Source organism: Oncorhynchus clarkii, chromosome 21 (assembly GCF_045791955.1).
Source record: "Oncorhynchus clarkii lewisi isolate Uvic-CL-2024 chromosome 21, UVic_Ocla_1.0, whole genome shotgun sequence".
Taxonomy (NCBI): Eukaryota; Metazoa; Chordata; class Actinopteri; order Salmoniformes; family Salmonidae; genus Oncorhynchus; species Oncorhynchus clarkii.
In genome coordinates, this window is record NC_092167.1 from 13092399 (window position 1) to 13104997 (window position 12599).

Here is a 12599-nt window from a genome sequence, read left to right on the forward strand (position 1 = left end):
TTCTGTAATGGAGGACGAAGAGAATCGAGGTATATGAGAGTATTGCTGAAGCCAGGAATGAGAAGGGGGGGTTGATGTGGCTTTTCCGAGCCGAACCACAGACCTCCAAGGACGGCTTGCGCCTGCCATGAGGCCCCCCCACCATGCTGTCCAAATAGAATCCAACAAGTGTACGCTGGGAAAGTGTGTGTGTGTGTGTGTGCGTGTACGTTTGGCATTTGTCTGTGTGTGTGGGAAGTTCAGGGCTAGCTTCTTCAGTCTTTGGCTCAGTGTAGACTCAGTACCCTGGAGACAATCGATGGAAGGCCAAATTAGGGCAGATTTGTCAAGGAAAGGAACAGTCACATGAGGTCTCTGGAACTGTTGGAGCTGGCCGTCTGGTCTGGTCCTGCTCTCTCCCAACCAGCCAGTCACAGGGCTCCCCTCTTCCCCTCTTTGGGCCTTCGTCTCTAGGAAGGAGGGTGGGGTTTGCTGCGCTTGCTGTATCCAGCACATGGAAGCTTTTCACCAGATGATTCACTCCCCAAGCCTGTCCCCTTCTGGCTTTTTCACATCTTGGGTTTGTTTTTTCAGGCCTCTCCTTTTCAACGTGGAGGAAAAAGGTGTTATTGTCCGCTAGCTGTCTAAACTTGCACTTGGAAAGTGTCTTGTGGCCTCTCTCACTGCCACACTGGAGATCTGTGTATAAAATGGCTGATTCACTGAGTTCGGATGGTGGTGCCAGTATTTTGAGGTGGGCTTATAGAAAGACACCTTACTAAGGGCATTCAATTCAGCCGTCCACTTCATCTGCCAATCTTCCAATGTGGAATATATTACAAGAGCTTATAAAGACCTCATTGAGTTACAACACATTTTCAAAATGTATTCAAATGTTTTGTTTAAACCTTTTGTTTTATGGAATCATATTCAGAGCGGTTTGTTTGAAAACCCATCCATGTCCTTGAGCCTCAGCGACACACCTTGTTATTCACTGAGTGCTTATTGGGGAGTATACATTCACCCCAGTGTGAAGGAATGAAACAATCTGTTGGAAGTCTTGCCAGCTCTTTGAGGAACTTGGGATAAGCACAAGATGTTGGAACCAGAACCACACACATTTAAACACCTGGAAGACAGCTGCTGAAGCTAGTCCTCAAACCCAAGGCCTCCCATTGGTTTAGAGAACCTTGTGGGGTCTAACAAACATGACCCGATACAGATGAGGTGGTGCAGAAAGATGTGATGTTTGATCAACTTGGAGAATTACCAAAGCCTGCAAGCATTCACTTCAAACCTTCCGGAATTTAAACAGTGTAGTGAATTCATGGCTAGATAATTGATGTTTGATGAACACAAAGAATGCTGAGGTTGATGTTATTAGTCAGTAAAACCAAACTTCATCTCATGTCTTTTTCATTGATCTAGGAAATGTATATGTTGTTCCCATTACTGAGTTAGTTAGCTGCCCGTGTAAATAAAAAATCCTAGTTCATGAACTATCACCAAGGGTTTCTTTATGTTAAGATTATACCTTGTTGATTTCCCCACAATGTTGTTCAGATGAGACTTCTCACTAGCAAACATAGTTTTGCACTTAACTATTACTATGTATTACTATAACCACACACCAAACTACTATGCATGTAGCAATTACCTGTGTGGATGTAATTTACCTCCACATATTTGGGTGTGGCCAAAATGGTTTATTCATTCCTCTGGGAAAGTTTTGAAAACAACTGCAATCGAGAAACAATTTGTGCCATAACAAGGGACTGAGGGGGGTTTAAAAGGTTTACTTGAGAAAAAAATATATATATATATTTAGAGCCAGTAAACTCCTGCAGAGACTGCAGCCAGCGAGAACCTTCACGTTTCCAGCCGGGGAGAAAAAAGAAAACACTGGTCAGATTGCAAAATCATTTCCCCTCTTTGATTTCGGCTCCAGAGAAACGAGACAGGAAGTCGACTATTCCTCAGACCACCAATGACTTACAGTAGGGGTTAGTGAGTCCCCCCCAACCCCTGGTCCTGGATCAGCTTCTGAGCCCCACACATTGACCCACACCAGTTTACTGGGAGCAATCGAACACTGATCTTGGGATCAGTTCCTTAGGCCAGCATTGGACTCCCCACCCCTGTGAATGAGCCCAGAAAATGAATTTAGCATGCCAGAGCCTTATCTCATTGCCAGACACTCTGAAATTCGTATCTAATTTGTCTTCATTGTTGCCAGATGTGGCAACATGGATACAGATGTTTATGATATTAAATGGCCACGGGCGGCTCGCTGAAATTGTATTATTTTGTTGTGAAGCTCAGAAAATCTGCTGGGGGAATGGAGCCTAACTCTTACTATCTACCTCAACATCCCTTTGTTCAGTTTTCAAACTCTGTCGGTGAGAAGTGTTCAGACGTGCATAGAGAAAATCATGTTTATTCAATGACATGAGTAATTATAATTTTTAATAAATATTCTCTTAAAAAATGTTTTTTCCTTTATCTGCTTCTGAACATGGTAAGGTCATACATTCACTGGTCAGTGGATATTCTTTCAAGCCTTTCCAGACAACATGAAAACAAACTGATGAGCGCTTGCTTCTACCACGCATCATGTAATTTCTCAGCAACAGTCCTACCCCTAAACCAACGCAAATTTGACTTTGTTTGCAAGTTTGGTCATGCAGTCACAGTTTACCCTTCTCAAGTAATTCAAACTCACTGCTGATTTTGCCTGAAGGACGTTTTCGGTTTTTGGTGATTGTCATTAACCGCATGATAAAATGTAGATCTTCCACAAGCGGGGAGCTAGCTGTAGCATCTTGAGAGTTGGCTGATAACACTGGAGTAGTGGCCAGTGAGAGATACCTCCTGACCAAAGACTTTGACTGTTCTCTCCGCTACCACACGGCAAGCGGTACCGGAGCGCCATGTCTAGGTCCAAAAGGCTCCTTAACAGAGCCCCCCCCCCCCCCCCTCTTTGTTTTTACACTGCTGCTACTCGCTGTTTATTATCTATGCATAGTCACTTTATACCACCTGTATGTAGCCTCATTATTGTTATTTTATTGTGTAACTTTTTTTTACTTTAGTTTATTTAGTAAATATTTACTTAGTTATATTTTCCTAAAACTGCATTGTTGGTTAAGGGCTTGTAAGTAAGTATTTCACTGTTGTATTAGGCGCATTTGACAAATACAATTTGATTTGGTCAATTATGCAGCAGCATACCATACATTTTTAGATTCACCTTGTTGTGCTGTGCTCACTTGAACAGGAAGGTGGCGCAGCTGTCCTTCTTGTGGGCTCTAGAAAGAGGCCTGAAATCCCGACTTGGAATTCAGAGTTGGATGACTGTTCAAAATTATTTTCCGTATTTTGAACTCACTGTAGTCTGAGATTTCCTAGATCTGAATTTCCAGTTGTTTTGGACACAGTCATGCTGGATAGACAGCCAATCTATTAAAACTTTTCTGGCACATGGCGTTACCCCCTTTTTCGTGATATCCAATTGGTAGTTACGATTTTGTCTCATCACTGCAATTCCCCAGCAGAAGGTCGAGAGCCAAGCCGCACTGCTTCTTGACACACTGCTCAATTAACCCGGAAGCCAGCCGCACCAATGTGTCGGAGAAAACACTGTCGAACTACGACCGAAGTCGACCAACTGGCCCGCCACAAGGAGTCGCTAGCGCACGATGTGACAAGGACATCCCGGTCGGCCAAACTCTGCCCTAACCCGGGGGACGCTGGGCCAATTGTGTGCTGTCCCATGGGTCTCCCGGTCACGGCCGGCTGTGACACAAGCTGGGATCGAATCCGGGGTTGCAGTGGTGCCTTAGCACTCATTGTTGAATTTGTGATTTCCAACTTGTTGTGTAACGTTTATGTCCAATGGCCGATGAGAACCGATACGTTTTATCTATCATTTCTCATCATATGACAAGGATTGAAAAGGATTTGCCAGTAGATTGCCGACTTTATGCATGATGATAACTTCTTGTCTAGCTTGCTTGCTAAGATTTTGAAAGTATGATGTTGACATGCTCAGTCCAATCAAAGCTAAGTTAGATATAACGTGATTTTATCTCTGACCAATGACCTTGAGCCTTCTTGGATGGGCACTTCTAATGTAAGTCTGCGGCAGCACCCAAGGGGCCTGAATTTTCGAGCTCTACTTGTAGATTTTGCAGTGACATAGTGTCCCCATTAGTCAATCACGGTGCAACTAAAGAACATTACCAACCCATACGCTCCGTATTTTCCTCTGCCTGCCCCACCACCACAGAAAGCACTGAGCTAGGCTAAAACACCTGCATTTTGGAGCTGCCTTACTCAAGAAAACAAAAAAGAGACCATGTTTGTATGCGGCTTTATTAACTCAATTATTATTTTTAGTTTTTGCCCCACCTGTCCTGAATGATGCGTCGTCACTGTAAGACTGTTATAATGCTCATAGATTATGCATGTATGAACTACAAATTGACAAATCAAGCCCAAAGCGGGAGGTTTAAAAAATACTTCCGTAGTCGCCAAAGTTCCGGAACGTCTCTTTAAGTTAACCATCAGTGAATCCCACCCTCTCCGCCACTAAAAAGCTCTCCTTTGGCTCTCCCATCGAACCATAGGGGCTCATATGATTAAAAGCAGATACAAGCATTTTTGTCTTGCAGATGTTGTAATAAATCACTAGTTGGCCCTGCCTAGGCAACTGGCTGTCTGACAAATGTTCAACAATAACTAAGCCCCCCACCCCACCCTTCCCGTAAAAACTATTTGAAGAAAAAAGTCTGGAATTTCTGCCAGGTTGCTTGTAACTCTTTCGGGACAATTGTAAACTCCCAGCCATGTCAGCACAGGTGAAAACCTGAAGGAACCATAAAGGAAGGAAACAACGCCCACAGCCGGCTTTCTCTTTCTCTCACACTGGGTTATTTTCACCATGGAGGCTACGGTCTTAAAGTCCCTTGTCTCCCATGCAGTCTCCACTGTGACTAATTCCACACAAAACGATGGCGGCTGAACCAGCCAGACTGCCTAAGCCTCCATGGATGGTGTTAGCTAACACCCCCACCCCATAAAAAAAAAGCCATAATGGCTGAGACGACGGCCAAGGCCATGAATCAGTCCCTTGACGGCGGAATCAGTCCCTTGAAAAAGATGCTGTCTCACCATAGCCTCAAAGCCACACTACTCACTACTCCCAACCCATTGCATTTCACACTGATAATGGTGGATTAGGACAGGGTCCCAGAGGATTTTATGTTTATAACCCAGGGGAGAAGACATCTTGCTATGCAGACACAAATACAAGTATAGTGACTAACAGTGTACTGTCTACACAACTAATCTACTGTTAATTAGACTAAAATACAGTAAAACATCTTGTCTTCAGACATTCAAACTCTAGATGGATTTGAATTCCAGTTCTCCCCATCAATTAAACCAAGACGTGTCTTATTCATCACCGTTTAAACTTTCTGTGCTTTAGTGTACAGTTACATGCCCCCATTATAGTTGACACAAACCCTGAAGGTGAAATATAGTCTAACTAACTCATAGTGGTGTGCCCCCTTTCATTCTCCATTTCCTGACCTTGTAATAGGGGTTTGTGACATTTTGCTCTGAGTGTAGTGGACGTGAGGAGTAGGGTAGTGAGGGATAGGGGTGAGAGAAGAATGGGGGAGTACAGCGACGAGAGGCTAAGTGTCAGGATTTATGGAGGTGATGGTGACAGCAACCCACTAGAGACCATCAGTCTCGCCTGCACCAGGGTTACCTCAGACCCTATTAAGGTTTTTGTTTTGGTTTAAAGCTGCTTTGAAGGCTGACTGCGAGGCGTCCTTTCTTGTTTCAGAAGTAGTACGTTTCAGTCAATTTATTTGTGTTGTCAGAGTCAACCGTTTTATTAATTCCATGACATATTCCCCTTGATTAACAAAAGAAGGATTCGTTACTTTGTTTAGCTGGAAAGGGATAGTCATTATCATAGTAAAAACAAGAATAGAACAGTTAGTGTATCAATTAAATAACAGTAGCTAATGGATCTAAACATAGTGTTACAATATTGGTGGTGTCAAACACTTCAGAAATAATCCCTTAACAAATAAAGCGCTAAATGTTGTCTGTGTTTAGCCTGACTGAAATCACAGCCCTGGATAAACCCAGACTGGTTAAGAGTACGTCTTCGGGGCATCTTTTGTGAGCGGAGAGAGATATTTTTTTTTTTAAAGAAAGGTGACCTTGCCTGTTTAATTTAACTCCAGGTGGTTTCCGCTCGTTCTGTTAACACGATCGACGGTCCAGCCTCTTTGCATTCTTTCACTGTACTGTATGCAAAGAGCCACTGCGGGGATCAAATAATGCTCTTTGTGCCCAGTGTACACTGTAATTGGCAGGCTATCATTATGATATTCATTTGTTTGGGCTTCTCTGATCCCTCTTGAAACTCTGTTTCAAAATAAGCTGTGTGAAAAGTAGAAATTCTGTGTTGAAATTCCTGTTAAAATTCATTTTGATGTGAAGAAACTCATATTGCAAGATGGAGAGTGGGACAGGTGTTTGTAGATTTAAAGGAAGAATAAGGTTAACTTACAAACTGTATCACTGTATCATGCTTTGACCTCGGCAACTATGACATTATCGGTCATTGACACAAACCCACACTTCATGGCTTACTTCACTTAGTGAAGAACCTTGGAGGGCACCGGCACAAATATCAATCAATCAAGGGTGCCCCATGCTCTCTGTAGATAGAAATTTCCCCTAGGCACTGATAGTACTTCCACCGCCTTCTTATTACAACTTCATATTAAAACAATATATTCAGTATTACAATGTTCCGTATTAAAGCTGTAGAAAACAGTAAATTTGGGGAATAAACTAAAATATGCACGAACATTGCCCTTTTGTGGTGCTTTCATCAGCCACATGAAACTTCTAAGATCATGTGGCTAGTACCCCCCTTAAAAATGTGTGACTGGCCAGAGGGCCAATTCTCTTATCTATAGGGGTTCTGCCTTGCACGCTTGACGATGGAGAGAGGGTCATTCACTCGTGAGGAGGGCCTGATTGGCTTGACCCCAAGGCTATTCCATGTAAAATACCCCCCCAATCTATCCACAGTGAAGCGAATAACATGGCTGGGTCTGCGTTGTTGAAGTGAATGCCATGCTAATTTCATCCGATTTAAGAATTTCAGAATTGATCAATTACAAGGAACCTAAAGATGAATGCTAACTTGAGGCACCTGCTCGAAATTGAGATGGTATCGTACATCAATGCCAATAGGAGATTTGCTCCCAGAGAGGTCGAGAGGGGGTTATTAAGTCATACATTCTTGGAGTAACTGACCAGTAAAATGAAGCAAAACTCGGGGTGTCACACAGTGTCTGATCATGTAGGCGACGGTGACACTCTCACACCGAGGCACCGCCTGACTGATCTGACCCTTGACCTGTTGGAGCACCGCCACTTCAGACACTCCAGGGTCAAATACGCTGACACAATAACTCAGGAGAACCTCACCATACGCACACACACATGTTCAAACCAAACACCCTGCAAAAATGGGCAAAGACCTGACCTCTTTCACTTATTTGCTTCATTTCTTAAATAAAGAGAGCTTTCCTTTAAAGACATTGAAGATTCTGTCCTAGAATCAAGGTGCAGATGAGTCTTTGTCAAGCAATGACATGACATATCTTCAATTTCACCATTGGGAGTCTACCTACCGCATTGCAATGGGACAAGTCAATGGATGTACTTTGAAAAGGTGTGAGTGATGCTACTCCATAAATGGATGGAAGAGGCCCTTTTGTTGACTATGAGCTAGCAAACACCAAAGGGCTGTAATGTGAAGCCAAGCCCCCTGTCATCAGCTCAAACAACACCTGAATGAGAGGAGGGATAAGGGGGAGGAAGGGGTAGGAAGGCAGAAGGAGGGCACACAGACATCGACCCCCCCCCCCCCCCCCCCAAAAAAAAAGACTTCATTGATTTGAAGTGCTCTATGTAGAAACCAGATCTGATGACAGAAAACAAACAGGGGAAGAGGTTTAGAGTAGCGGGGGTGTTTGGGTTGGTCTTTTACCATGGTAACCAATCCACCAATCCACTGAGAGACAAAGCCACCAAATGGCTGCTGTTTTAGAATACTCGAAATGACTCGGCCAAACAGAAGGTGGACCAGGAATGACATTGGGGAGGAATATGGCTACACACAGTGTGGGGAAGATAGCTAGCCAGTACTGTGCTATGGAGATTACCTGAATGTGCCGGAGACGTTTCATTATAGGGAGTACTTCTATATTCCCATATACAGTATTATAGGTATTCAGCTCCACAAGTTTATCTGTGGAACATCAGGGAGCTCTGCAGAAATGTTGAGCTCAAGTCTTGGCTAGTATGTTAAGGCAATTATCTAATCTTTTCCTGGGTTTTGCCAGGGATTAATGGAAACGATCTGTTCAATCCCTTGTTAACATGCAAAGAATCCACTCTTGGCTCCATGGTGTATTTGTTTGCCTCGTGCTCCACTGGTGCTGTCTGGGGAGCCCTGATGCGCCGCTGCCCTCAAAAAAGGCCATTTGAAACACATAACTTGTGTGTTTTCCAGGCTAATCATGATATGTGCAGTCAATATAGAAAATTAACATACTTCACATATACCATGTGCCTAAAGACTATTGAACTGATAAAATCTTACAGTTGAAGTCGGAAGTTTACATACAGAGCCAAAAACATTGCAATTCTGTTTTTCACAATTCCTGACATTTAATCCAAGTAAATATTCCCTGTTTTGGGTCAGTTAGGATCACCACTTTATTTGAAGAATGTGAAATGTCAGAATAATAGTACAGAGAATGATATACTTCAGCTTTAATTTCTTTCATCACATTCCTAGTGGGTCAGAAGTTTGCATACACTTAATTAGTATTTGGTAGCATTGCCTTTAAACTGTTTAACTTGGATCAAACGTTTCAGGTAGCCTTCCACAAGATTCCCACAATAAGTTGGGGGAATTTTGGCCCATTCCTCCTGACAGAGCTGGTGTAACTGAGTCAGGTTTGTAGGCCTCCTTGCTCGCACACACTTTTTCAGTTCTGCCCACACATTTTCTATGGGATTGAGGTCAGAGCTTTGTGATGGCCACTCCAACACCTTGACTCTGTTGTCCTTAAGCCATTTTGCCACAACTTTGGAAGTGTGCTTGGGGTCATTGTCCATTTGCAAGACCCATTTGCGACCAAGCTTTAACTTCCTGACTGATGTCTTGAGATGTTGCTTCAATATATCCACATAATATTTCTTCCTCGTGATGCCATCTATTTTGTGAAGTGCACCAGTCCCTCCTGCAGCAAAGCACCCCCACGACATGATGCTGCCACCCCCGTGCTTCACGGTTGGGATGGTGTTCTTCAGCTTGCAAGCATCCCCCTTTTTCCTCCAAACATAACGATGGTCATTATGGCCAAACTGTTCTATTTTCATTTCATCAGACCAGAGGACAAAGAGTACGATCTATGTCCCCATGTGCAGTTGCAAACCGTAGTCTGGCTTTTTATGGTATTTTTGGAGCAGTGGCTTCTTCCTTGCTGATCGGCCTTTCAGGTTATGTTGATATAGGACTTGTTTTACTGTGAAAATAGATACTTGTGTACCTGTTTCCTTCAGCATCTTCACAAGGTCCTTTGCTGTTGTTCTGGGATTGATTTGCACTTTTTGCACCAAAGTACGTTCATCTCTAGGAGACAGAACGCGTCTCCTTCCTGAGCGGTATGACGGCTGATTGGTCCCATGGTGTTTATACTTGCGTACTATTGTTTGTACAGATGAACGTGGTACCTTCAGTCATTTGGAAATTGCTCCCAAGGATGAACCAGACTTGTGGAGGTCTACAATTTTTTTTCTGAAGTCGGCTGATTTCTTTTGATTTTCCCATGATGTCAAGCAAAGAGGCACTGAGTTTGAAGGTAGGCCTTGAAATACATCCACAGGTACACCTCCAATTGATGATGTCAATTAGCCTATCAGAAGCTTCTAAAAGCCATGACATCATTTTCTGGAATTTTCCAAGCTGTATAAAGGCACAGTCAGTATGTAAACTTCTGACCCACTGGAATTGTGATACAGTGAGTTATAAGTGAAATAATCTGTCTGGAAACAATTGTTGGAAAAATGACTTGTGTCATGCACAAAGTAGATGTCCTAACCGACTTGCCAAAACTATAGTTTGTTTACAAGAAATGTGTGGAGAGGTTGAAAAACGACTTTTATTGACTCCAACCTAAGTGTATGTAAACTTCCGACTTCAGCTGTATATGTAAAGGTACAGATAGATCTGTGCTGTTGGAGAACTTGCAATGAAGTTATGTAAGAGCCTGTGTGTGAAACCTCATTTGGGTTGTGTATATTAGGCATGTATATAGGTGTATATTAACATATTAGTATGTTTTGAGGCTGGTGGTTGACAATAGAAAAAGCCTCCACATCGCCATAAAGCGAACATGTTCAGGCATGCACTTTTGTAGAAACACTGCTGTGTTTAAAACAACTATACTGTCTAATATTTATTGTTTGGTTTTGGGTTACAGGACTGAATTATGACACTGGACTTGAGTAGCAACAAGGCCCACAGTGGAGACAGAGAGAGGGGGATTTCCCACTTTCCCTGCCCAGACCTGTACCTCCCAAATGGCACCCTATTCCCTATGTCGTGCACTACTTTTCACAAGCACCCCAAGGACCCTGGGACCAGAGTGCTATGGATCCTGGTCAAACGTAGTGCACTAAATAGGGAATAGTGTGCTATTTGGCTAGCAGTCTGTTGGTTCGGTTTAAGATATAACACCAACTCCAGTTGATAGATGAAGAGTTTCCATATCAGGTGGATTTGTCCAGAGGTGCTCTCCGTTGATGGATCGGTCTACCTTAGCCAGGGTCTTTTTGTAGGTGACGGCTCTCTCTCACCCCAAAGTGACGGAGAAGTACATTTAAGCCCCTTTAGACGTCTTCTGAGATGTACATCTCCAAGCCCACCCAGCAGAATATTACAATAAATGTTTATTAAGTTACACAACCCTCCTCTCCATGAGTTGACTTTCTGGGTATGGTGCCAAAGTCTTGTATACAATACCCCCTCCTCCCCACATCAATTTAGTACGATACAAATGGAAATATAGCTTTTTTTCTTCTTCTTCTTCAAGACTCTCTACAACATGAAGACTGAGGCGGAGGAGCTCAAACGTGCAGTTCATTTTGGTGAGCATCACACTCTTTTCATAACAAAGATTTTCTAATGTTTTCCAGACCAGCGAAGGGGGGGAAAGCAGCGGCAGCAAGCACTGTGGTGGCTCCATCAGTGTGTTAGATAATGTCCTGGCACTGCTAGCTTTCTGAAACATAAATAAAATGATTCTAAAAGATGGTGGTGGTGATGGCAGAATGAGTCCAGCAGCTCTCTGTCTCTGCTGCCTTGTGCCCCCTGCTGGAAAACTCAATGCACATGTAAAATAACATTTGATCCCTGCCTTGAATCTAGGGGGATTCCAATTCTACATTCAGACTAATTCACTTCAGTCAAAGGCCTCAGTTAGCTTTTTAGTGGAGCTAAACTGTGCTATTTCAGATGCCAATGTGTGTGTTCACAGTGAGTGAGAAGTATTGAGAGACATTAAAGTGAACACAGACAAAGGAATTAAAGTGGACGGGAGGGAGAGAGAAAGTGAACGAACAAGAGGGAGAGAGAAAGAAAGAGAGAGAGGTGGAGGGACGGAGGGAGAGAGAAAGCCTGCAGAGCCCTACATCAATCCTGGCTTGAATTACTATCATTATTGTAATGGCTCTGTAATGTTTTCTCTCCTGGGGCTAGTAATTGTTACCAAACCTGGTGTTCAGAAGTGCAGGTGGACAAATTACTCCCTACATAAAAAACAGCATTACTTTCCATGGTAGTGGGTGGAACTTGCTTCGCTGGAGTTAAACTAATCATGTCCACAATGGAGCAGGTAGCTGGGGAGAAAACATGCACAGTTTGGTGGCAGGATTGTCTGATTATCTCCCTGAGGAGATCCTTTTCTTGTATTGCTTGTTCCTTTCCACCCCTACTGTTATATCCTAAAATTATTCTAGGTTATGTACCCCGTGTGTATGAAACTGTTTTCCAACCTCCCTCCATTGCCCAGCACTACTGACTTTGATATGCCCCCTCGGTTAGCTAGCAGACACCACAACACCACTCAGTTCTGAAAGCATTTGGTCATGCTGTTCCTTTGTACAATAAAGGCTGAAAAGTACTGCTAATAGACATAGTAGCCTTCCTACTCCCTACTAAAATCAAGTGGGAAGACATCCACTCTTAGCTTAATGTGACATCCCTCATCTGTAGCCTGGTGGGTAGGAGCATTGGGCCAGTAACTAAAAGATTGCTGGATCGAATCCCCAAGCTGACAAGGTAAAAATCTGTTGTTCTGCCCCTGAGCAAGGTAGTTAACCCACTGTTCCCTGGGTGCTGATGATGTTGATTAAAGCAGCCCACTGCACCTCTCTGAATCAGAGGGGTTGGGTTAAATGCGGAACAAACATTTCATTTGAATGCATTCAGTTCTACAACTGACTAG